Source organism: Apium graveolens, chromosome 5, assembly GCF_009905375.1.
Source record: "Apium graveolens cultivar Ventura chromosome 5, ASM990537v1, whole genome shotgun sequence".
Lineage (NCBI taxonomy): Eukaryota > Viridiplantae > Streptophyta > Magnoliopsida > Apiales > Apiaceae > Apium > Apium graveolens.
In genome coordinates this window covers 141,540,852-141,567,440 of record NC_133651.1, presented here as the reverse complement: position 1 = coordinate 141,567,440, position 26,589 = coordinate 141,540,852, and positions in this window count along the sequence as shown.

Sequence of the window (26,589 nt, the reverse complement as noted above, 5' to 3'; positions counted from 1 at the left end):
CCTAATCATGGTAAGGAAGTAACCATGGTTACTTCATCAAATAGTGAGCTAACCATAGGATGAAACAAGCTAGCTAGCAAATAGTGTGCTAAGGAAGCAACCTTGTAGTTTAGCTTGTAAGCTAGCAAGCTACAAAGATTTGTCCCCAAGATTTGCTACAAAGAATAACCTAGAAGCTATACTAGGAAGAATAAAATCAAGTGCAAGATATCACCTCACCTTCCTAAAGCAAACCTATCAAAGCATCCAAGAGAAGCAACCAAGAGGGTATAAATACCCCCCTGGATGCTCCATTCGGGCCCTAATGCAAAAAGGGGAAGAAATCAAATTCAAATCTCCAAGTTCTAGCTCTTGAAAATCACCAAAATTATCTCAAGCCTCCTAGCAACTAAACTAAGGTAATAAATTCTTTCATCTCTTTTTATCAAGGTTGATGGGTGGAATAAATTCAAGAAACGCACTAGTGAATAGTGTAAATAGTAACCTCTCTTTGGTTTCTTGATTTCAATGGTGTTAGGTTCTAAAAATCAACCAAGAACTTCCAAGCCTCCACCATCCTCAAGAACAACATCTTAAGATTTCAAGAAAGGTAAAAAATCTTTGGGCCCAACTTTATTTAAGATTCATTTTAAGATCCATTTAGTATGTGGTAGTAAACCTAGTGTTAATGGGTGTTATTGATGAAAATCTTGATATTTAAGTTAAGTAGATTTAAGGTTGGTTGTTGTTGCCTCAAGAACATGATGTTCTTGAGAGGAGTTATGTGTTGATTATATATATGATGATTGTTGGTTGTTGTTGTAACACCCCCAGATCCGGGGTCGGGGATCCGGGTTGTCACGGTCTTTCTTTCCACAATATCACTTCACTTAATTAATAATAAATAACCTCATGCTGTGACCCCACACTAACACACACCACAACCCGTTATAGTCTCAGAGATGAATTGAAATAAGTACAAGTCTTTGAATCCACAATTTAAAATTATTACAACCCAAAATGATTACTTGATAATTTACAGTTAATTGCCATTATCTGCCACAAGTTATAATTATACATAATTTGATTCTCAAAAGTAGATGGTCTGAACTACAATGGATCTACCTCTGCAGCTATAGCAGCCACAACATCATCGGGAAGACGCGGGGCGCTTCCCACGCGCTTGCGCTGGGTCTGCTGGAGTCTGGCCATCTCTCCTAACTGTTGTTGTGTGATGAAGAAATAAAGCAAGAGTGAGCTTACAGCTCGCAAGATAATACATAGTGATAACAATAATAAAGTATCTAAATGGATACTCACTAGAATCTTTATCGTGTGTGAAGATAATTACTTACTAGATATAATGTAAAACAAGGAATGAAGTTACCAATACTTCACCACACTAATATCATTTATAAGCTACTTGAACTACCACCGTTCAAAGTATTATAAGTTTTAAGAAAAACATCCCATATATGAGACCACAAGTTAAGACTTGAATAGATTCAATCTTTGAAATATTATTGAATGAAAAGTTATGAGTACTTTATTTAGTCCCGATATATATATATCCACATATATATATCTCATAAAACATTTCCTGGAACCTCTGTTATGTAAAGTATGAACAGAGTTTGCAATATCCAATGAATTTGGAAGGAAAAGAAAACCTTTGGCATAAACCAGATATCTTGCTGATCAGGCAAAGATACCCATTAGTAACCTTTTCTACTAGTAGATGGACGAATTCCCACTGGTCATCACCCTGGTCATAATTAGGACCTTATGATGGACTGCCACTCAGCCAACTTATGCATTTGATGGACTCCCACTGAGCCACTTACACTATCATGGACGCCCACTGAGCCCATGTTGCTTATGCCGACCTCAATAGATGGACTTACTTCCCGAACGTTGGTAAGTAATCAATTCATTTACCAAAACTGCAACCTTGTTGCGAATATAAATACACCACAGAGCCGGATCCCTCAGGTTTTAAGCGAGTATTTAAATCCCCTTAAAAGGAAGATCTTAAATTATAAAATTGAGTTTTGGGATCCGCTCTAACTTTTAAAAAGCACTTTTGAAGACTCGAAAACACTTTATAGAGTGTTTGGAGTAAAGCTGATTTAATGAAGTAAATCAGTCCCCAGAATATTTAGAAAATGACTGAATATTATTATTTAAATAATATTCCCATAAGAATAATCTTTATAAAAATAATTGAAGTAGAAGTATTGAAATTTATACTTGAAACGAGTATTAAATAACCAAAGATATACTTATATAAAGTATTATCTTTATTTGAATAATCGAAAATAAGTTTGATTATTACACCTTATTCTTTAATAAAATAAAGAATAATTTCAGCAAATAATCGGAGTCATAGATCCTCAAATGAATATTCAAAATATTCATTAAATAATATAAACTGAGTCATAAGCCCTCGAATGAATATTCAAATAATATTCAATAAATAATATAAAAGAGTCATAAGTCCTCGAATGAATATTCAAATAATATTCATTAAATAATATAAAAGAGTCATAAGTCCTCGAATGAATATTCAAATAATATTCATTAATATAAAGGAGTCATACGCCTTCGAATAATATTCGAAATAATATTCAATAATAAAATAAAGTTAAAGTTATCGAATAAACCTTATTCGATTAATAGTTTGGAAAAACTATAACCATATATATATAAATATATATATTATATCCATACCATATATATACAAAATCTACTCGGGATCCTCGACTCCCGGTTTAGAAAATATTTCCACCTTTGGCTCCTATACTAAGGGTATATGCAAGATACCGCTATTCCTCTAGCATAGGTATTATCAACTGAACCAACAGATTATATGAAAGAATACGAAACAGGCATGCATATATATATACCATAGTAGCATGCTTCAATATATTGCAACATTTGCTAATTAACCAACATGCATCTATCAAAGATAAGCAATACATATATCTCCATCACAACAACAGTTATAACGGGTAGAAAACTTGCCTGAGCGACTTGGGGGTGAGAAAGGCTCGGGACGATTCTGATAACCTATAAACAACAAGTAAGTTGGAATTAAACCAAAATAACTTGTAAACCTATACTTTAACTACTTAGACTCTAACGCTTGTTTTGCGTCACCGATTCGCTTAAGTCATCGGTACCCTCGGCTCCACCATTTTTAATAATTTAACCTTTACGAGTTTAAAGCGATTCCTTCGCGAATGTCTTACCAACTGCCTAACACACTTACCATAAATGTTTCATACATTAATTAACCCTTTTTGGTCTTTACCTATGTTTCAAAGTAAGGCGAGGGAAAAAGTTTCGTTCGCGAAACGCCGTTACTTGAAACGGTCGTTTCTCCTAAACCGTGCATCGGAATCGAACGAACTACATATCAAAACGAAGCTCGAACATGAGCTATCTAAACATGGCAGTGGTCATAATCTAGCAGGGGGTTCTCGGGTCCTAATGCTATGCACAAAAACAGTCCAAAGAAAACGGACGTTACGACGGCTATGTTTACCGCGATTCCCAATTTTAACCATTCAAAACCAACCACAAACCAACCTCAAATCCAACATACAAACCAACATCCATCCTCAATCACATCATAACAACCCCAACCAATTCAATTTAATCATTCATACTTATGCCTTAAACTTAACTTTAATCATACTTAAGTTCCTTTAAATCAAAACCACAACAATTACCATTCCATTTCACTACCATTCCAAATCCCAAACTCTAAATCATAACAACAAGCTACAATATCAACCCCACTAATCAAAATCATCTTATAATATAGGAATCTAGGGTTTGGAGATGGTATACCTTCCTTGAAGTGGTGGGTGGAGCTAGGAAGCCTTAAGAAGCTTTGAGAAGTCTTAAGAATGCTTGGATCTTCAAGAAAACAAGAAAAGTTCAAGTTAAAAACTTGAAACACTATTCATTGTCTTCTTCTTTGATTAAATGAAGAAGATTGAGAAGGAATTAATGGCTTAAACTCATGATATAGTCCTAACTAAGCATGAAGATGATTAGGAATTATCTTACCAATTTAGGAAGCTTGGATCTTGAGTTTTGAAATTCTTGCCTTTAAAAAAACAAGAAAGCCGAGAGCAATGAAGAACTAAGGCCTTGGTTGCTTTTGATTTTTGATGGAAATGATTTTTACTTGGCTTGGTTGACTTGTTTTGTATTGATTTAGTCAATTACTTTCTTGCCCTTGAAATTGTGTGGTTACAAAGCTACCACACCTCCTTCCTTCCCATGTCATGCTTATGTCATCCTCATGATGTCATCCTCCCTTCCTTGTCCTCTTTCTATTGGTTGGATGACATCCTTTCCCCCTAATCCCTTTGATTAACTTCCTAATCGTTTGCCTAATGACCGCTGATCTGTTATACGGTTTCGCTTAACTTTCGTTCTCGTTTATCGTTTGAAGGATCATACCCGGGATCTTATTACTTAGGTTCCCTTAACCTTTCTCAATACATTATATTCCTTTTTATGATCCTCTATTATAATCCTTTAATTTAAATCCTTTTTATCCTGTTACCTTATACTCAATTCTCTCCGTATCTTGTGGATTTCCGGGAAAAACCAAAGTGTTCGGAATTGGATTCTGACGATCTTTACATACACTTATATACTTCATAGAGTACTAATAATATCCCAGAATATCCATAACAGAACCCCTACATAGTGTGGCATGAAAAGTTTTCTCATTCAGCTAAAACACTATTCACAAGGGTTACAAAAAGTTGAAAATTTTGGGGTTATTACAGTCTCCCCTCCTTAAAAGGATTCCGTCCCGGAATCAAACAGAAAACAAATGGGGGTACTTTTCTAGCATTGTGCTCTCTAGTTCCCAAGTTGATTCTTCCACATTATGATTCTGCCATAGTACTCTGACTAACTTGATCACTTTGTTCCGAAGCACCTGCTCCTTCTTATCCATAATCCTTACTGGCTTCTCCACGTAAGTTAGATCTGGCTGCATATCCACCTGCTCGTACTCCACTATGTGCCTGGCATCCCGATGATACCTCCTTAGCATTGACACATGGAACACATTATGAACTTGTTGCAAATTAGGGGGTAGGGCTAGCTCGTAAGCTAACTTTCCAATCCGTCTTAATATCTCAAAAGGTCCAATGTATCTTGGGCTTAGTTTTCCTTTCTTTCCGAACCTCATTAATCCCTTCCAAGGGGATACTTTCAAGCAGTACTAAGTCCCCTACTTCATATTCCTTGTCCTTTCGGGCTAGGTCTGCATATTTCTTTTGTCTGTCTTGGGCTGCTACAAGTCGCCCTCTGATAAGATCCACTATATCTTTGGTCCTTTGGACCACTTCGGGTCCGAGCATCTTCCGCTCTCCTACTTCATCCCAGTATAAGGGAGATCGACACCTTCTTCCGTACAGGGCCTCATAAGGCGGCATTCCGATGCTAGCATGAAAGCTATTGTTATAAGAAAACTCGATCAACGGCAAGTGATCATCCCAACTTCCTTTAAGGTCTATTGCACAGACTCTCAACATATCCTCTAGTGTCTGGATGGTCCTTTCACTCTGTCCATCCGTTTGGGGATGGTACGCGGTACTCATATTTAACTTGGTCCCCGCACATTCCTGAAAGCTCCTCCAAAATCTGGCAGTTAAACCTAGGGTCTCGGTCTGAGACAATGGACGCTGGGACTCCATGTCGTGTCACTATTTCCTTAAGGTAAATGTCCACCAGTCTATCGACTGTGTATCTCTCATTAATAGGAATGAAATGAGCTGACTTTGTCAGTCGGTCTATAATTACCCAAATGGCGTCGTGATTGGCTTTCGTCCTGGCAAGCCTACAACAAAATCCATCGCTATCTGTTCCCATTTCCATTCGGGAATCTCCACGGGTCGCAAAAGTCCACTGGGTCTCTGGTGCTCTAGCCTTTACTCTTTGGCAAGTCAAACACTTGTTCACCCATTCTGCTACGTCCCTCTTCATGTTGGGCCACCAGTAATATTCCTTTCAAATCCCTATACATCTTGGTACTTCCTGGGTGAATGGAATACCTTGAACTATGGCTTTCATCCAAAATCTCATCTTTAAGTTCTTGAACATTCGGAACCCAAATTCGGTAGGAGTACCTCATTATCCCCTTATCATCTTTTTCAGTATGGATCTCCTCTCCAGTCATTGACTCTCTGCCTTCATTCATTATTTTCTCCTGGCACAATCTGATCTTTTCCAATAACTCGGGCTGTATTGAGATCTCAAAAAGCTTTTCAGTTCCGGTTCCGGTTACCTTTACTTCTATTTCCATTCTCTCAAAATCCCTTATCAATTCTTCCGAAGTCGTTATCATTCTGAGTCTTTCCTTTCTACTAAGGGCATCAGCCACCACATTGGCTTTCCCTGGATGATAGAGAATCTCACAATCATAGTCCTTGATTAGTTCTAACCATCTCCTCTGGCGCATGTTGAGCTCTTTCTGCGTAAATATGTACTTGAGGCTCTTATGGTCTGTGAAAATCTCGCACTTCTCTCCATACAAGTAGTGCCTCCAAATTTTTAAAGCAAATACTATTGCCGCGAGCTCAAGGTCATGAGTAGGATATCTAACCTCGTATTCCTTCAATTGTCTCGACGCATACGCAATAACTCTACCGTGCTGCATAAGCACACATCCTAATCCTTTGTGCGACGCGTCACTATATATCACAAAATCTCCTTTTCCGTCCGGCAATGCCATACCGGAGCCGTTATCAACCTTTTCTTTAGTTCCTGAAAACTGTTCTCGCATTTCTCCGTCCATTCAAACTTCTCTGTCTTACGAGTAAGTCGTGTCAAAGGGGCTGCGATCTTCGCAAAGTCCTGTACAAATCTACGATAGTAGCCGGCCAATCCTATGAAACTCCTTACCTCTGTGGGTGTGGTTGGCCTTTCCCAATTTGAGACCGCCTCTATCTTGGAGGGGTCGACCAATACTCCTTCTTTATTGATCACATGTCCTAAAAACTGTACTTCATTCCGCCAGAATTCACACTTCGAGAATTTGGCATATAACTGCTCCTCTCTGAGTATTCCTAGAGCTATCCTTAAATGCTCTGCATGTTCTGCCTCAGTCCTTGAGTAGATCAAAATATCATCGATAAAAACTATCACACACCTGTCCAAGTACTTCTTAAATACTCTATTCATTAAATCCATGAAAGCCGCTGGGGCGTTGGTTAATCCAAAGGACATTACCAAGAACTCATAATGCCCATACCTGGTACGGAACGCTGTCTTGGAAATATCTTCGGGTTTAATCTTTAGTTGGTGATATCCAGTTCTCAGGTCAATCTTGGAAAAATAAACAGCATCCTTTAGCTGGTCGAACAGATCGTCTATTCTAGGCAATGGGTACCTGTTCTTTATGGTTAGCTTGTTCAACTCTCGATAGTCTATGCACAACCTCATGCTCCCATCTTTCTTCTTAACAAATAAAACTGGTGCTCCCCACGGAGACACACTGGGTCTTATCATACCCTTATCCAAGAGTTCCTGCAATTGGATAGCTAATTCCTTCATTTCTAACGGGGCTAACCGGTAAGGTGCTTTTGAAACTGGCGCCGTCCCTGGGGCCAACTCAATAGCGAATTCAATCACTCTATCGGGTGGTAATCCCGGAAGGTCTTGTGGGAATACATCTTCAAATTCGTTGACTACTGGAATATCTTGTAAGTTGGGCACCTCCTTCTGCGTGTCCACCACATAGGCTAGGTAAGCCTCACTTCCTTTTCGTAGCATCCTTTTGGCCTGGGCCATAGTCAAAAATTTCTGCGTCTGCCTCTTTCCTCTAAATATAACTTCTTTCTTCCCGGGGATATTTAACTTAACTTTCTTCCCTTTACAGTCTATCTGAGCATCGTTGCTAGATAGCCAGTCCATTCCCAAAATCACATCAAACTCCCCTAATTTAAAAGGAATCAGATCAACACTGAAAGATTGCTCCCCTATGCCTATCTCACAGGCGGGGTGAATCTGGTTAACATGAATAATTTCATGATTGGCTATTTCTACTTGTAAGGGTTCTATCAAGGGTTCAGCCTTAAGTCTTAACTTACGCGCAAGGTCCGTTGATATAAAAGATTTAGTTGCTCCCGAATCAAATAAAACATTTGCACTGACTGAATTTAGAGAAAGGGTACCTGCTATCACATCTGAATCTTTCATAGCATCCTGGACTGTCATGTTGAAAGTCCTCGCAGTAGGTGGCTTATTAGAAGCAGCCCTGCTTGCTCCCGAAGCTGCTGGTTTGTTCATTGGGCATTCCTTCTTCCAATGACCCGGGCGTCCACACCGATGACAATTGGTGGTTGGAACGACGGCAGGGATTGATGACGGGCACTTAGTTGAATAGTGGCCTTCCCGACCGCACTTAAAACAGGTTACTGGCCTTCCTTTACACTCCCCAGTGTGATTCCTTCCACATATGTTACATGCTGGCAATGGGGGTCGAGACTGGTTGGAATAGGACATTCTTGACTTCTGGCCGCCCTGGCTCACACTCACACTCATTGGCCGCTTAAACCCAGTGTTCCTTCCTGGTAGGGACACTGCTCCTCGATTAAATCTAGTTGGGAAGCTCCTTCCTGCGGAACCTCCACCCATGCTCATACTTTTCCTCTTTATTCCTTTCTCCTCTCTTTCCTTCTGCATCTGTTCACTTCCAACTTCTACAATCGTTGCCTTTTGCACCAGAGTGGCATAGTCCGTAAGCTCAAGGATTGCCACCCTATTCTGAATCCACGGTTTCAGTCCCTGCTGAAACCTCCTAGCTTTCTTTTCCTCGGTGCTCACAAACTCCGGCACAAACCTTGATAACTCAGTAAATTTCGCCTCGTACTCTGCTACAGATAAGTTATTCTGCTTTAGCTCCAAGAACTTGAGCTCCATCTGGCTTTCCATAAACCTCGGGAAATACTTTCCCAGAAACAACTGACTAAATCTCTCCCAGGTTATAATAGCATCTGTCTTCATGTTTTTCTTGGCCTCCCACCAGTAGTTAGCTTCTCCTTTCAGAAGGTAGGTAGCAAATACAGTCTTCTGTGCCTCCTCGGTACTCAAAATCTCAAAAGATTTCTCCATTTCCTTTAACCATGCCCTTGCCTCAACTGGGTCGGCTGATCCGTGGAACTCAGGGGGCTTAAGGGACTTAAAAGCCCTGAAAGAGTTTGCCACAGCATTGTTACTTCCTTGAGGGGGTGGGTTGGGTTGACGTTCCAAATTCTGTCTTAGGAGTTGCATGAACTGGCTCATGGGATCCATGCCTGGGTTTGGTACTGGTTGCTCAACCTCGGTTTCTCCTTCTTCAGCCTCTATCTCAAATCCCTCAACATCATATGTTTTCTCTTCCTTTTCATACAGGGAGTCATCCTGTTCCACATAATCCTCATCTTCCTCTTCACTGTGTTCTTGGTTTCTATTGTCCTGATTATGGCTTCCCTGGTCCTCAGACCCAGGGTTCGCCCTAGTTCCAATCTTTCTTGGCGGCATGATTCTGATAATAATAAAAACAATTATTGGGAAAATTCAACGTTAGGTCACAATCATATACATCATTGTGCCTTGCACGGCTCTTATAATGGGGAGAACGTATATCGCAATTCTATTATTTTAAGAAAGTTCTAATACGAAGTGCAGTAATAATAATGATAAAACAGTGATCACGTCACTATGGAACTGAACCGAAAGGAAACAAATATATACATAATGCGAGAATACATAGTTTGATCTGGTCAAAAGTACAACAGTGCTACAGTCATCTATCCCAAAAGTGATACACAAGAGTCTATCTGTCTAGTCAGAAAAAGGGATGCTATATACAAGTCAACTATCCCGGAAAATTGGCTCTTACTAAGGCCTCGGCTAACTAGACAACTAGACTATTCCATCATCAATCCTGAATCACACACCGGAGCGGGTCAGCTCCCAAACCCTTTCCATCGCACGACGGAAGATATAGTCGGCCTGCCGCCTGGAGATCCTACCATGCCTGTCCCCCTGGAGAGATCTGAGTCTCGCTCGGGACGTGAGCTCTATCCCCGTAAGCTCCCTCCTCAAGGATCGGGGTATAGAAGCCCTGGTCTCATAAGCTCGGGTACGCCTACCCGCCCTCTCTGCATCCAACTCCCTCCTGGCCTCATCTAATCGGCCCTCGGCAACAGCCACTCGGGTCCTCAATACATCCTGAACATATCCATGAGCTAACGAAGACTACCTGTGGGCAGGGTCAAGAGGTGGTGAATCCGGGGCCGCTGAGGGTGCCTCCTCGGTCTGCCTAGGCTCGAAAGTATGGGTCTCTGAGCTGTCATCATCAGGAATCCAAGATAGTGGTGGAGGGGTAGGGGCTCTGACCACCGGAAGTGTGGGTAAAGGGATACCAGCATACACTACCATAGATCCAACACGCTCCTCAGCTACTGGGACCTCATCCGGGTCCTCCTCATCTGGAATAGCAATAACCTCTGTCTCTGACTCCTCTGAGGGGTCCTCCTCATCTGAAACAGCAATGACCTCCGTCTCAGGCTCCTCTGGGGGGTCCTCCTCATCCTCCTCCATCTCAGGCTCCTCCTGATCCTCAACATCTAGCAATGCCTCATCATGCTCACGCTCGAACATCTCAGGGTCCTCTATCTCAGGCGCCTACACATTAAACGAGCTAAGTTACTATCATGATACTTATAAGGGTTCCCATAAGGGTTTTAACTGTCAGCACTACTTTAAGTAGTCCGACCATGAACTTGGCAAGAGTTCTTATTATCTTTGTGAGTTTGTTATTATATCGTCGCATCATCTCTGAGGTTTATAACGCTTAGCTCTGATACCATTTCTGTAACACCCCCAGATCCGGGGTCGGGGATCCGGGTTGTCACGGTCTTTCTTTCCACAATATCACTTCACTTAATTAATAATAAATAACCTCATGCTGTGACCCCACACTAACACACACCACAACCCGTTATAGTCTCAGAGATGAAATTGAAATAAGTACAAGTCTTTGAATCCATAATTTAAAATTATTACAACCCAAAATGATTACTTGATAATTTACAGTTAATTGCCATTATCTGCCACAAGTTATAATTATACATAATTTGATTCTCAAAAGTAGATGGTCTGAACTACAATGGATCTACCTCTGCAGCTATAGCAGCCACAACATCATCGGGAAGACGCGGGGCGCTTCCCACGCGCTTGCGCTGGGTCTGCTGGAGTCTGGCCATCTCTCCTAACTGTTGTTGTATGATGAAGAAATAAAGCAAGAGTGAGCCTTACAGCTCGCAAGATAATACATAGTGATAACAATAATATAAGTATCTAAATGGATACTCACTAGAATCTTTATCGTGTGTAAGATAATTACTTACTAGATATAATGTAAAAACAAGGAATGAAGTTACCAATACTTCACCACACTTATATCATTTATAAAGCTACTTGAACTACCACCGTTCAAAGTATTATAAGTTTTAAGAAAAACATCCCATAGATGAGACCACAAGTTAAGACTTGAATAGATTCAATCTTTGAAATATTATTGAATGAAAAAGTTATGAGATACTTTATTTAGTCCCGATATATATATCCACATATATATATCTCTAAAACATTTCCTGGAACCTCTGTTATGTAAAGTATGAACAGAGTTGCAATATCCAATAAATTTGGAAGGAAAAGAAACCTTTGGCATAAACCAGATATCTTGCTGATCAGGCAAAGATACCCATTAGTAACCTTTTCTACTAGTAGATGGACGAATTCCCCACTGGTCATCACCCTGGTCATAATTAGGACCTTATGCTGGACTGCCACTCAGCCACTTATGCATTTGATGGACTCCCACTGAGCCACTTACACTATCATGGACGCCCACTGAGCCCATGTTGCTTATGCCGACTCAATAGATGGACTTACTTCCCGAACGTTGGGTAAGTAATCAATTCATTTACCAAAACTGCAACCTTGTTGCGAATATAAAATACACCACAGAGCCGGATCCCTCAGGTTTTAAGCGAGTATTTAAATCCCCTTAAAAGGAAGATCTTAAATATAAAATTGAGTTTTGGGATCCGCTCTAACTTTTAAAAATCACTTTGAAGACTCGAAAACACTTTATAGAGTGTTTGGAGTAAAGCTGATTTAATGAAGTAAATCAGTCCCCAGAATATTTAGAAAATGACTGAATATTATTATTTAAATAATATTCCCATAAGAATAATCTTTATAAAAATAATTGAAGTAGAAGTATTAAAACTTATACTTGAAACGAGTATTAAATAACCAAAGATATACTTATATTAAAAGTATTATCTTTATTTGAATAATCGAAAATAAGTTTGATTATTAACACCTTATTCTTTAATAAAATAAAGAATATATCTCAGCAAATAATCGGAGTCATAGATCCTCAAATGAATATTCAAATAATATTCATTAAATAATATAAACTGAGTCTTAAGCCCTCGAATGAATATTCAAATAATATTCAATAAATAATATAAAGGAGTCATAAGCCCTCGAATGAATATTCATATAATATTCAAATAATAGAATAAAAGGAGTCATAAGCCTTCGAATAATATTCGAAATAATATTCAATAAATAATATAAAAGAGTCATAAGTCCTCGAATGAATATTCAAAATAATATTCAATAATAAAATAAAGTTAAAGTTATCGAATAAACCTTATTCGATTAATAGTTTGGAAAAACTATAACCATATATATATATATAAATATATATATATATATCCATATCCATATATATACAAAATCTACTCGGGATCCTCGACTCCCGGTTTTAGAAAATATTTTCACCTTTGGGTCCCTATACTAAGGGTATATGCAAGATACCGCTATCCTCTAGCATAGGTATTATCAACTGAACCAACAGATATATATGGAAAGAATACGAAACAGGCATGCATATATATATACCATAGTAGCATGCTTCAATATATTGCAACATTTGCTAATTAACCAACATGCATCTATCAAAAGATAATGCAAATACATATATTCATCACAACAACAGTTATAACGGGTAGAAAACTTGCCTGAGCGACTTGGGGGTGAGAAAGGCTCGGGACGATTCTGATAACCTATAAACAACAAGTAAGTTGGAATTAAACCAAAATCACTTGTAAACCTATACTTTAACTAACTTAGACTCTAACGCTTGTTTTGCGCTCACCGATTCGCTTAAGTCACTCGGGTACCCTCGGCTCCACCATTTTTAATAATTTAACCTTTACGAGTTTTAAAGCGATTCCTTCGCGAATGTCTTACCAACTGCCTAACACACTTACCATAAATGTTTCATACATTAATTAACCCTTTTTGGTCTTTAACCTATGTTTCAAAGTAAGGCGAGGGAAAAAGTTTCGTTCGCGAAACGCCGTTACTTGAAACGGTCGTTTCTCCTAAACCGTGCATCGGAATCGAACGAACTACATATCAAAACGAAGCTCGTAACATGAGCTATCTAAACATGGCAGTGGTCATAATCTAGCAGGGGGTTCTCGGGTCCTAATGCTATGCACAAAAACAGTCCAAAGAAAATCGGACGTTACGACGGCTATGTTTACGCGATTTCCCAATTTTTAACCATTCAAAACCAACCACAAACCAACCTCAAATCCAACATACAACCAACATCCATCCTCATCACATCATAACAACCCCAACCAATTCAATTTAATCATTCATACTTATGCCTAAACTTAACTTTAATCATACTTAAGTTCCTTTAAATCAAAACCACAACAATTACCATTCCATTTCACTACCATTCCAAATCCCAAACTCTAAATCATAACAACAAGCTACAATATCAACCCACTAATCAAAATCATCTTATAATATATAGGAATCTAGGGTTTGGAGATGGTATACCTTCCTTGAAGTGGTGGGTGGAGCTAGGAAGCCTTAAGAAGCTTTGAGAAGTCTTAAGAATGCTTGGATCTTCAAGAAAACAAGAAAAAGTTCAAGTTAAAAACTTGAAAACACTATTCATTGTCTTCTTCTTTGATTAAATGAAGAAGATTGAGAAGGAATTAATGGCTTAAACTCATGATATAGTCCTAACTAAGCATGAAGATGATTAGGGAATTATCTTACCAATTTAGGAAGCTTGGATCTTGAGTTTTGAAATTCTTGCCTTTAAAAAAACAAGAAAGCCGAGAGCAATGAAGAACTAAGGCCTTGGTTGCTTTTGATTTTTGATGGAAATGATTTTTACTTGGCTTGGTTGACTTGTTTTGTATTTGATTTAGTCAATTACTTTCTTGCCCTTGAAATTGTGTGGTTACAAAGCTACCACACCTCCTTCCTTCCCATGTCATGCTTATGTCATCCTCATGATGTCATCCTCCCTTCCTTGTCCTCTTTCTATTGGTTGGATGACATCTTTCCCCCTAATCCCTTTGATTAACTTCCTAATCGTTTGCCTAATGACCGCTGATCTGTTATACGGTTCGCTTAACTTTCGTTCTCGTTTATCGTTTGAAGGATCATACCCGGGATCTTATTACTTAGGTTCCCTTAACCTTTCTCAATACATTATATTCCTTTTTATGATCCTCTATTATAATCCTTTAATTTAAATCCTTTTTATCCTGTTACCTTATACTCAATTCTCTCCGTATCTTGTGGATTTCCGGGAAAAACCAAAGTGTTCGAATTGGATTCTGACGATCTTTACATACACTTATATACTTCATAGAGTACTAATAATATCCCAGAATATCCATAACAGAACCCCTACATAGTGTGGCATGAAAAGTTTTCTCATTCAGCTAAAACACTATTCACAAGGGTTACAAAAAGTTGAAAATTTTGGGGTTATTACAGTCTCCCCTCCTTAAAAGGATTCCGTCCCGGAATCAAACAGAAAACAAATGGGGGTACTTTTCTAGCATTGTGCTCTCTAGTTCCCAAGTTGATTCTTCCACATTATGATTCTGCCATAGTACTCTGACTAACTTGATCACTTTGTTCCGAAGCACCTGCTCCTTCTTATCCATAATCCTTACTGGCTTCTCCACGTAAGTTAGATCTGGCTGCATATCCACCTGCTCGTACTCCACTATGTGCCTGGCATCCCGATGATACCTCCTTAGCATTGACACATGGAACACATTATGAACTTGTTGCAAATTAGGGGGTAGGGCTAGCTCGTAAGCTAACTTTCCAATCCGTCTTAATATCTCAAAAGGTCCAATGTATCTTGGGCTTAGTTTTCCTTTCTTTCCGAACCTCATTAATCCCTTCCAAGGGGATACTTTCAGCACTAAGTCCCCTACTTCATATTCCTTGTCCTTTCGGGCTAGGTCTGCATATTTCTTTTGTCTGTCTTGGGCTGCTACAAGTCGCCCTCTGATAAGATCCACTATATCTTTGGTCCTTTGGACCACTTCGGGTCCGAGCATCTTCCGCTCTCCTACTTCATCCCAGTATAAGGGAGATCGACACCTTCTTCCGTACAGGGCCTCATAAGGCGGCATTCCGATGCTAGCATGAAAGCTATTGTTATAAGAAAACTCGATCAACGGCAAGTGATCATCCCAACTTCCTTTAAGGTCTATTGCACAGACTCTCAACATATCCTCTAGTGTCTGGATGGTCCTTTCACTCTGTCCATCCGTTTGGGGATGGTACGCGGTACTCATATTTAACTTGGTCCCCGCACATTCCTGAAAGCTCCTCCAAAATCTGGAGTTAAACCTAGGGTCTCGGTCTGAGACAATGGACGCTGGGACTCCATGTCGTGTCACTATTTCCTTAAGGTAAATGTCCACCAGTCTATCGACTGTGTATCTCTCATTAATAGGAATGAAATGAGCTGACTTTGTCAGTCGGTCTATAATTACCCAAATGGCGTCGTGATTGGCTTTCGTCCTTGGCAAGCCTACAACAAAATCCATCGCTATCTGTTCCCATTTCCATTCGGGAATCTCCACGGGTCGCAAAAGTCCACTGGGTCTCTGGTGCTCTGCCTTTACTCTTTGGCAAGTCAAACACTTGTTCACCCATTCTGCTACGTCCCTCTTCATGTTGGGCCACCAGTAATATTCTTTCAAATCCCTATACATCTTGGTACTTCCTGGGTGAATGGAATACCTTGAACTATGGCTTTCATCCAAAATCTCATCTTTAAGTTCTTGAACATTCGGAACCCAAATTCGGTAGGAGTACCTCATTATCCCCTTATCATCTTTTCAGTATGGATCTCCTCTCCAGTCATTGACTCTCTGCCTTCATTCATTATTTTCTCCTGGCACAATCTGATCTTTTCCAATAACTCGGGCTGCATTGAGATCTCAAAAAGCTTTTCAGTTCCGGTTCCGGTTACCTTTACTTCTATTTCCATTCTCTCAAAATCCCTTATCAATTCTTCCGAAGTCGTTATCATTCTGAGTCTTTCCTTTCTACTAAGGGCATCAGCCACCACATTGGCTTTCCCTGGATGATAGAGAATCTCACAATCATAGTCCTTGATTAGTTCTAACCATCTCCTCTGGCGCATGTTGAGCTCTTTCTGCGTAAATATGTACTTGAGGCTCTTATGGTCTGTGAAAATCTCGCACTTCTCTCCATACAAGTAGTGCCTCCAAATTTTTAAAGCAAATACTATTGCCGCGAGCTCAAGGTCATGAGTAGGATATCTAACCTCGTATTCCTTCAATTGTCTCGACGCATACGCAATAACTCTACCGTGCTGCATAAGCACACATCCTAATCCTTTGTGCGACGCGTCACTATATATCACAAAATCTCCTTTTCCGTCCGGCAATGCCAATACCGGAGCCGTTATCAACCTTTTCTTTAGTTCCTGAAAACTGTTCTCGCATTTCTCCGTCCATTCAAACTTCTCTGTCTTACGAGTAAGTCGTGTCAAAGGGGCTGCGATCTTCGCAAAGTCCTGTACAAATCTACGATAGTAGCCGGCCAATCCTATGAAACTCCTTACCTCTGTGGGTGTGGTTGGCCTTTCCCAATTTGAGACCGCCTCTATCTTGGAGGGGTCGACCAATACTCCTTCTTTATTGATCACATGTCCTAAAAACTGTACTTCATTCCGCCAGAATTCACACTTCGAGAATTTGGCATATAACTGCTCCTCTCTGAGTATTCCTAGAGCTATCCTCAAATGCTCTGCATGTTCTGCCTCAGTCCTTGAGTAGATCAAAATATCATCGATAAAAACTATCACACACTTGTCCAAGTACTTCTTAAATACTCTATTCATTAAATCCATGAAAGCCGCTGGGGCGTTGGTTAATCCAAAGGACATTACCAAGAACTCATAATGCCCATACCTGGTACGGAACGCTGTCTTGGAAATATCTTCGGGTTTAATCTTTAGTTGATGATATCCAGTTCTCAGGTCAATCTTGGAAAAATAAACAGCATCCTTTAGCTGGTCGAACAGATCGTCTATTCTAGGCAATGGGTACCTGTTCTTTATGGTTAGCTTGTTCAACTCTCGATAGTCTATGCACAACCTCATGCTCCCATCTTTCTTCTTAACAAATAAAACTGGTGCTCCCCACGGAGACACACTGGGTCTTATCATACCCTTATCCAAGAGTTCCTGCAATTAGATAGCTAATTCCTTCATTTCTAACGGGGCTAACCGGTAAGGTGCTTTTGAAACTGGCGCCGTCCCTGGGGCCAACTCAATAGCGAATTCAATCACTCTATCGGGTGGTAATCCCGGAAGGTCTTGTGGGAATACATCTTCAAATTCGTTGACTATTGGAATATCTTGTAAGTTGGGCACCTCCTTCTGCGTGTCCACCACATAGGCTAGGTAAGCCTCACTTCCTTTTCGTAGTATCCTTTTGGCCTGGGCCATAGTCAAAAATTTCTGCGTCTGCCTCTTTCCTCTAAATATAACTTCTTTCTTCCCGGGGATATTTAACTTAACTTTCTTCCCTTTACAGTCTATCTGAGCATCGTTGCTAGATAGCCAGTCCATTCCCAAAATCACATCAAACTCCCCTAATTTAAAAGGAATCAGATCAACATTGAAAGATTGCTCCCCTATGCCTATCTCACAGGCGGGGTGAATCTGGTTAACAGGAATAATTTCATGATTGGCTATTTCTACTTGTAAGGGTTCTATCAAGGGTTCAGCCTTAAGTCTTAACTTACGCGCAAGGTCCGTTGATATAAAAGATTTAGTTGCTCCCGAATCAAATAAAACATTTGCACTGACTGAATTTAGAGAAAGGGTACCTGCTATCACATCTGAATCTTTCATAGCATCCTGGACTGTCATGTTGAAAGTCCTCGCAGTAGGTGGCTTATTAGAAGCAGCCCTGCTTGCTCCCGAAGCTGCTGGTTTGTTCATTGGGCATTCCTTCTTCCAATGACCCGGGCGTCCACACCGATGACAATTGGTGGTTGGAACGACGGCAGGGATTGATGACGGGCACTTAGTTGAATAGTGGCCTTCCCGACCGCACTTAAAACAGGTCACTGGCCTTCCTTTACACTCCCCAGTGTGATTCCTTCCACATATGTTACATGCTGGCAATGGGGGTCGAGACTGGTTGGAATAGGACATTCTTGACTTCTGGCCGCCCTGGCTCACACTCACACTCATTGGCCGCTTAAACCCAGTGTTCCTTCCTGGTAGGGACACTGCTCCTCGATTAAATCTAGTTGGGAAGCTCCTTCCTGCGGAACCTCCACCCATGCTCATACTTTTCCTCTTTATTCCTTTCTCCTCTCTTTCCTTCTGCATCTGTTCACTTCCAACTTCTACAATCGTTGCCTTTTGCACCAGAGTGGCATAGTCCGTAAGCTCAAGGATTGCCACCCTATTCTGAATCCACGGTTTCAGTCCCTGCTGAAACCTCCTAGCTTTCTTTTCCTCGGTGCTCACAAACTCCGGCACAAACCTTGATAACTCAGTAAATTTCGCCTCGTACTCTGCTACAGACAAGTTATTCTGCTTTAGCTCCAAGAACTTGAGCTCCATCTGGCTTTCCATAAACCTCGGGAAATACTTTCCCAGAAACAACTGACTAAATCTCTCCCAGGTTATAATAGCATCTGTCTCCATGTTTTTCTTGGCCTCCCACCAGTAGTTAGCTTCTCCTTTCAGAAGGTAGGTAGCAAATACAGTCTTCTGTGCCTCCTCGGTACTCAAAATCTCAAAAGATTTCTCCATTTCCTTTAACCATGCCCTTGCCTCAACTGGGTCGGCTGATCCGTGGAACTCAGGGGGCTTAAGGGACTTAAAAGCCCTGAAAGAGTTTGCCACATCATTGTTACTTCCTTGAGGGGGTGGGTTGGGTTGACGTTCCAAATTCTGTCTTAGGAGTTGCATGAACTGGCTCATGGGATCCATGCCTGGGTTTGGTACTGGTTGCTCAACCTCGGTTTCTCCTTCTTCAGCCTCTATCTCAAATCCCTCAACATCATATGTTTCCTCTTCCTTTTCATACAGGGAGTCATCCTGTTCCACATAATCCTCATCTTCCTCTTCACTGTGTTCTTGGTTTCTATTGTCCTGATTATGGCTTCCCTGGTCCTCAGACCCAGGGTTCGCCCTAGTTCCAATCTTTCTTGGCGGCATGATTCTGATAATAATAAAAACAATTATTGGGAAAATTCAACGTTAGGTCACAATCATATACATCATTGTGCCTTGCACGGCTCTTATAATGGGGAGAACGTATATCGCAATTCTATTATTTTAAGAAAGTTCTAATACGAAGTGCAGTAATAATAATGATAAAACAGTGATCACGTCACTATGGAACTGAACCGAAAGGAAACAAATATATACATAATGTGAGAATACATAGTTTGATCTGGTCAAAAGTACAATAGTGCTACAGTCATCTATCCCAAAAGTGATACACAAGAGTCTATCTGTCTAGTCAGAAAAAGGGATGCTATATACAAGTCAACTATCCCGGAAAATTGGCTCTTACTAAGGCCTCGGCTAACTAGACAACTAGACTATTCCATCATCAATCCTGAATCACACACCGGAGCGGGTCAGCTCCCAAACCCTTTCCATCGCACGACGGAAGATATAGTCGGCCTGCCGCCTGGAGATCCTACCATGCCTGTCCCCCTGGAGAGATCTGAGTCTCGCTCGGGACGTGAGCTCTATCCCCGTAAGCTCTCTCCTCAAGGATCGGGGTATAGAAGCCCTGGTCTCATAAGCTCGGGTACGCCTACCCGCCCTCTCTGCATCCAACTCCCTCCTGGCCTCATCTAGTCGGCCCTCGGCAACAGCCACTCGGGTCCTCAATACATCCTGAACATATCCATGAGCTAACGAAGACTGCCTGTGGGCAGGGTCAAGAGGTGGTGAATCCGGGGCCGCTGAGGGTGCCTCCTCGGTCTGCCTAGGCTCGGAAGTATGGGTCTCTGAGCTGTCATCATCAGGAATCCAAGATAGTGGTGGAGGGGTATGGGCTCTGACCACCGGAAGTGTGGGTAAAGGGATACCAGCATACACTACCATAGATCCAACACGCTCCTCAGCTACTGGGACCTCATCCGGGTCCTCCTCATCTGGAATAGCAATAACCTCTGTCTCTGACTCCTCTGAGGGGTCCTCCTCATCTGAAACAGCAATGACCTCCGTCTCAGGCTCCTCTGGGGGGTCCTCCTCATCCTCCTCCATCTCAGGCTCCTCCTGATCCTCAACATCTAGCAATGCCTCATCATGCTCACGCTCGAACATCTCAGGGTCCTCTATCTCAGGCGCCTACACATTAAACGAGCTAAGTTACTATCATGATACTTATAAGGGTTCCCATAAGGGTTTTAACTGTCAGCACTACTTTAAGTAGTCCGACCATGAACTTGGCAAGAGTTCTTATTATCTTTGTGAGTTTGTTATTATATCGTCGCATCATCTCTGAGGTTTATAACGCTTAGCTCTGATACCATTTCTGTAACACCCCCAGATCCGGGGTCGGGGATCCGGGTTGTCACAGTCTTTCTTTCCACAATATCACTTCACTTAATTAATAATAAATAACCTCATGCTGTGACCCCACACTAACACACACCACAACCCGTTATAGTCTCAGAGATGAAATTGAAATAAGTACAAGTCTTTGAATCCATAATTTAAAATTATTACAACCCAAAATGATTACTTGATAATTTACAGTTAATTGCCATTATCTGCCACAAGTTATAATTATACATAATTTGATTCTCAAAAGTAGATGGTCTGAACTACAATGGATCTACCTCTGCAGCTATAGCAGCCACAACATCATCGGGAAGACGCGGGGCGCTTCCCACGCGCTTGCGCTGGGTCTGCTGGAGTCTGGCCATCTCTCCTAACTGTTGTTGTGTGATGAAGAAATAAAGCAAGAGTGAGCCTTACAGCTCGCAAGATAATACATAGTGATAACAATAATATAAGTATCTAAATGGATACTCACTAGAATCTTTATCGTGTGTAAGATAATTACTTACTAGATATAATGTAAAAACAAGGAATGAAGTTACCAATACTTCACCACACTTATATCATTTATAAAGCTACTTGAACTACCACCGTTCAAAGTATTATAAGTTTTAAGAAAAACATCCCATAGATGAGACCACAAGTTAAGACTTGAATAGATTCAATCTTTGAAATATTATTGAATGAAAAAGTTATGAGATACTTTATTTAGTCCCGATATATATATATCCACATATATATATCTCTAAAACATTTCCTGGAACCTCTGTTATGTAAAGTATGAACAGAGTTGCAATATCCAATAAATTTGGAAGGAAAAGAAAACCTTTGGCATAAACCAGATATCTTGCTGATCAGGCAAAGATACCCATTAGTAACCTTTTCTACTAGTAGATGGACGAATTCCCCACTGGTCATCACCCTGGTCATAATTAGGACCTTATGCTGGACTGCCACTCAGCCACTTATGCATTTGATGGACTCCCACTGAGCCACTTACACTATCATGGACGCCCACTGAGCCCATGTTGCTTATGCCGACTCAATAGATGGACTTACTTCCCGAACGTTGGGTAAGTAATCAATTCATTTACCAAAACTGCAACCTTGTTGCGAATATAAAATACACCACAGAGCCGGATCCCTCAGGTTTTAAGCGAGTATTTAAATCCCCTTAAAAAGGAAGATCTTAAATATAAAATTGAGTTTTGGGATCCGCTCTAACTTTTAAAAATCACTTTGAAGACTCGAAAACACTTTATAGAGTGTTTGGAGTAAAGCTGATTTAATGAAGTAAATCAGTCCCCAGAATATTTAGAAAATGACTGAATATTATTATTTAAATAATATTCCCATAAGAATAATCTTTATAAAAATAATTGAAGTAGAAGTATTAAAACTTATACTTGAAACGAGTATTAAATAACCAAAGATATACTTATATGAAAGTATTATCTTTATTTGAATAATCGAAAATAAGTTTGATTATTAACACCTTATTCTTTAATAAAATAAAGAATATATCTCAGCAAATAATCGGAGTCATAGATCCTCAAATGAATATTCAAATAATATTCATTAAATAATATAAACTGAGTCTTAAGCCCTCGAATGAATATTCAAATAATATTCAATAAATAATATAAAGGAGTCATAAGCCCTCGAATGAATATTCATATAATATTCAAATAATAGAATAAAAGGTGTCATAAGCCTTCGAATAATATTCGAAATAATATTCAATAAATAATATAAAAGAGTCATAAGTCCTCGAATGAATATTCAAAATAATATTCAATAATAAAATAAAGTTAAAGTTATCGAATAAACCTTATTCGATTAATAGTTTGGAAAAACTATAACCATATATATATATAAATATAAATATATATATATATATATATATATATATATATATCCATATCCATATATATACAAAATCTACTCGGGATCCTCGACTCCCGGTTTTAGAAAATATTTTCACCTTTGGGTCCCTATACTAAGGGTATATGCAAGATACCGCTATCCTCTAGCATAGGTATTATCAACTGAACCAACAGATATATATGGAAAGAATACGAAACAGGCATGCATATATATATACCATAGTAGCATGCTTCAATATATTGCAACATTTGCTAATTAACCAACATGCATCTATCAAAAGATAATGCAAATACATATATTCATCACAACAACAGTTATAACGGGTAGAAAACTTGCCTGAGCGACTTGGGGGTGAGAAAGGCTCGGGACGATTCTGATAACCTATAAACAACAAGTAAGTTGGAATTAAACCAAAATCACTTGTAAACCTATACTTTAACTAACTTAGACTCTAACGCTTGTTTTGCGCTCACCGATTCGCTTAAGTCACTCGGGTACCCTCGGCTCAACCATTTTTAATAATTTAACCTTTACGAGTTTTAAAGCGATTCCTTCGCGAATGTCTTACCAACTGCCTAACACACTTACCATAAATGTTTCATACATTAATTAACCCTTTTTGGTCTTTAACCTATGTTTCAAAGTAAGGCGAGGGAAAAAGTTTCGTTCGCGAAACGCCGTTACTTGAAACGGTCGTTTCTCCTAAACCGTGCATTGGAATCGAACGAACTACATATCAAAACGAAGCTCGTAACATGAGCTATCTAAACATGGCAGTGGTCATAATCTAGCAGGGGGTTCTCGGGTCCTAATGCTATGCACAAAAACAGTCCAAAGAAAATCGGACGTTACGACGGCTATGTTTACGCGATTTCCCAATTTTTAACCATTCAAAACCAACCACAAACCAACCTCAAATCCAACATACAACCAACATCCATCCTCATCACATCATAACAACCCCAACCAATTCAATTTAATCATTCATACTTATGCCTAAACTTAACTTTAATCATACTTAAGTTCCTTTAAATCAAAACCACAACAATTACCATTCCATTTCACTACCATTCCAAATCCCAAACTCTAAATCATAACAACAAGCTACAATATCAACCCACTAATCAAAATCATCTTATAATATATAGGAATCTAGGGTTTGGAGATGGTATACCTTCCTTGAAGTGGTGGGTGGAGCTAGGAAGCCTTAAGAAGCTTTGAGAAGTCTTAAGAATGCTTGGATCTTCAAGAAAACAAGAAAAAGTTCAAGTTAAAAACTTGAAAACACTATTCATTGTCTTCTTCTTTGATTAAATGAAGAAGATTGAGAAGGAATTAATGGCTTAAACTCATGATATAGTCCTAACTAAGCATGAAGATGATTAGGGAATTATCTTACCAATTTAGGAAGCTTGGATCTTGAGTTTTGAAATTCTTGCCTTTAAAAAAACAAGAAAGCCGAGAGCAGTGAAGAACTAAGGCCTTGGTTGCTTTTGATTTTTGATGGAAATGATTTTTACTTGGCTTGGTTGACTTGTTTTGTATTTGATTTAGTCAATTACTTTCTTGCCCTTGAAATTGTGTGGTTACAAAGCTACCACACCTCCTTCCTTCCCATGTCATGCTTATGTCATCCTCATGATGTCATCCTCCCTTCCTTGTCCTCTTTCTATTGGTTGGATGACATCTTTCCCCCTAATCCCTTTGATTAACTTCCTAATCGTTTGCCTAATGACCGCTGATCTGTTATACGGTTTGCTTAACTTTCGTTCTCGTTTATCGTTTGAAGGATCATACCCGGGATCTTATTACTTAGGTTCCCTTAACCTTTCTCAATACATTATATTCCTTTTTATGATCCTCTATTATAATCCTTTAATTTAAATCCTTTTTATCCTGTTACCTTATACTCAATTCTCTTCGTATCTTGTGGATTTCCGGGAAAAACCAAAGTGTTCGGAATTGGATTCTGACGATCTTTACATACACTTATATACTTCATAGAGTACTAATAATATCCCAGAATATCCATAACAGAACCCCTACATAGTGTGGCATGAAAAGTTTTCTCATTCAGCTAAAACACTATTCACAAGGGTTACAAAAAGTTGAAAATTTTGGGGTTATTACAATAAGGCCCTGCTATCAGACTTTGTGGAGAAAGCTGGCCCAAATGTTTCTTATGGAGATGGCAACATTGGAAAAACATTGGGATATGGCAATATCAATCTTGGAAATGTCATAATTAAACAAGTAGCTCTGGTCTCAGGACTTAAACACAACCTACTGAGTATAAGTCAAATATGTGACAGAGTTTATCATGTTGATTTCTTTGAAGAACACTGTGAAATTGTGAGTAAATCTAAAGGCAAAGTTGTTCTGAAAGGATACAAACGTGGTAACATTTATGAAGCTAAGCTTTCAACAAGTACTGATGGTTCTGCAATCTGTCTGATAAGTAGAGCATCAATTGAAGAAAGCTGGAATTGGCATAAGAAACTCTCTCATTTAAATTTCAACAATATAAATGAACTGGTCAAGAAAGATCTTGTGAGAGGATTTCCAAACACAGTATTTGCTCCTGATGGTCTTTGTGATTCATGTCAGAAAGCCAAACAAAGAAAATTTTCATTCAAGAGCAAGACTGATTCATCAATTCTTGAGCCTTATCATCTTATACATGTTGATCTATTTGGTCCAGTAAATGTCATGTCTATTGCAAAGAAGAAGTATGTGTTGGTCATAGTGGATGAGTTCACCAGATACACATGGGTGTATTTCTTGCACACAAAAAGTGAAACTGCATCTATCTTGATTGATCATGTCAAACAGCTGGATAAAATGGTCAAAGATTCTGTGAAAATTTTAAGGAGTGATAATGGCACTGAGTTCATGAATTTGATAATGGAAGAGTTCTGCAAAAGCCATGGAATAAAGCAGGAATTTTCTGCTCCTGGAACTCCACAGCAAAATGGAGTTGTTGAAAGGAAGAATAGAACTCTCATTGAAGCTGCACGTACAATGCTTGAAGAAGCAAAGCTTCCAACCTATTTCTGGGTTGAAGCTATGCAGACTGCTTGTTTTACTCAAAATGCAACACTCATTAACAAGCATGGAAAAACACCATATGAGATGGTGAAGAAAAAGAAGCCAAATCTGAAATATTTTCATGTATTTGGATGCAAGTGTTTTGTTCTCAAGACTCATCCTGAACAGCTATCAAAGTTTGATCTAAAAGCTGATGAAGGAATCTTTGTTGGATATCCACTTTCCACAAAAGCCTTCAGAGTCTATAATTTGAGAATAAAAGTGGTCATGGAATCTATCAATGTCTCTTTTGATGACAAGAAGATCACTGGTCTTAAAGATTTCATTGACCATGATCAGCTGATATTTGAAAATGAAGACTCATATTCTGATACTGAAAATCCTGACAGTCTAAGTCCTGATACTGCAAACTCTGATGGATTAAACTCTGATGTTATTGAAACTGTGGTGACTACGTTAAAGGAAGATGCACCTATGCAGGGGGGGCATACTCAAGATCTACCACATCTCAAGAAACATCCGAAAATGCATCTGGCTCTTCAAGTTCTGATTCGTCAAGTTCTGATAAGCCAAGTTCTGATAGTGCTAAAAATCTAAATACTGAAGAATCCAACTCAGAGAGCATAGTTTCGGATCATGGGGGAGCATCAGAAAATGAA